The sequence below is a fragment of the Lipophrys pholis genome (assembly GCF_963383615.2).
Source record: "Lipophrys pholis genome assembly, chromosome: 7".
Classification (NCBI taxonomy): domain Eukaryota; kingdom Metazoa; phylum Chordata; class Actinopteri; order Blenniiformes; family Blenniidae; genus Lipophrys; species Lipophrys pholis.
In genome coordinates, this window is record NC_137638.1 from 892,160 (window position 1) to 893,718 (window position 1,559).

The following is a 1,559-nucleotide window of genomic DNA, read 5'->3' on the forward strand; positions in this document are numbered from 1 at the left end:
TGTGTGTGTGTGTGTGTGTGTGTGTGTGTGTGTGTGTGTGTGTGTGTGTGTGTGTGTGTGTGTGTGTGAGAGAGAGGTGGCATTGTTGCATCTGCTCCTCATTAAAGGGCGCTAATGAACGCACGTGTGTTCCACCTGGTTCGGGGGGGGGGGGGGGGGGGGCGTTGGGAGGGGTGATGGTGGGGGGGGCGGCCTTCCCCAGCTCTCCTGTCGTAAAGAGAAAACGCTCTGGAGACAAACAGGAGCTCGATCCCCAGACGCTCATCTGACAGCAGTTTGCCGGCTCCTCCTCTAACGGCGAAGCTCAGCAGCCAGACCTGGAAAATCAGAGTCCATCAGGGACACAACAACTGGGGGGGGGGGGGTTGGCGTTTACACTCTGAGTCACTAACAACATCACTTTTTGTAAAATGGCTCCCGAGGTGGAACTTTCTGAAAATGTCACCGTGAAAACAGAACACTTGGGCTCCATCCCGAGTAGACTTTCTCTGGTCCTGGTCTTGGTCCTGGTCTTGGTCACATGGCCAAAGTAACTGCTTGCTTTGGAAGGGTTTAGTTGGGTTCTGTTGTTCTCTATCATTGTCAAGAGCGCTTTGAGATGTTTGTTGATGTGATTTAGCGCTTTACAAAGAAAATTGAATTGAATTGAATTGAACTAGTAGTTCTGCACATGCTCAGTAGAGCCAATCAGAACAAAGTTTCCTCCGTGGTGTCATGACTCCCAGTCCATGTTCTCCTGGCCAGTCACCGTAATAGCATTCCAACTTGGTGGTTTTATTTTGACAGTCACCGTAATAACAATCCAACTTGGTAGTTTTATTTTGACAGTCACCGTAATAACAATCCAACTTGGTAGTTTTATTTTGACAGTCACTATTATAACAATCCAACTTGGTAGTTTTATTTTGACAGTCACCGTAATAGCAATCCAACTTGGTGGTTTTATTTTGACAGTCACCGTAATAACAATCCAACTTGGTAGTTTTATTTTGATAGTCACCGTAATAGCAATCCAACTTGGTCGTTTTATTTTGACAGTCACCGTAATAACAATCCAACTTGGTAGTTTTATTTTGACAGTCACCGTAATAACAATCCAATTTAGTAGTTTTATTTTGACAGTCACCATAATAACAGTCCAACTTGGTCTGTCCACTAGAATGTCCGTGTTCTCCTGTTGTTAAAGTTTAGAGCTCATTGTTCTGTGTGTGTGTGTGTGTGTGTGTGTGTGTGTGTGTGTGTGTGTGTGTGTGTGTGTGTGTGTGTGTGTGTGTGTGTGTGTGTGTGTGTGTGTGTGTGTGTGTGCGTGCGTGCGTGCGTGCGTGCTATCATTACTAGAACTAACAACAGCACCAACTAGTGGACCAACATGGAAACTACATCATTTTCACTGTTTCTGCTGTTGCCGTGGAAACATGAAACTTTTCCAGCACGAAAAACCCTCTTTTTCTCTCTCTCTCTCTGTCTCTCTCTCTCTCTGTCTCTCTCTCTCTCTGTCTCTCTCTCTCTCTGTCTCTCTCTCTCTCTGTCCCCCCGCTCTCTCTCTCTCTCTCTCTCTC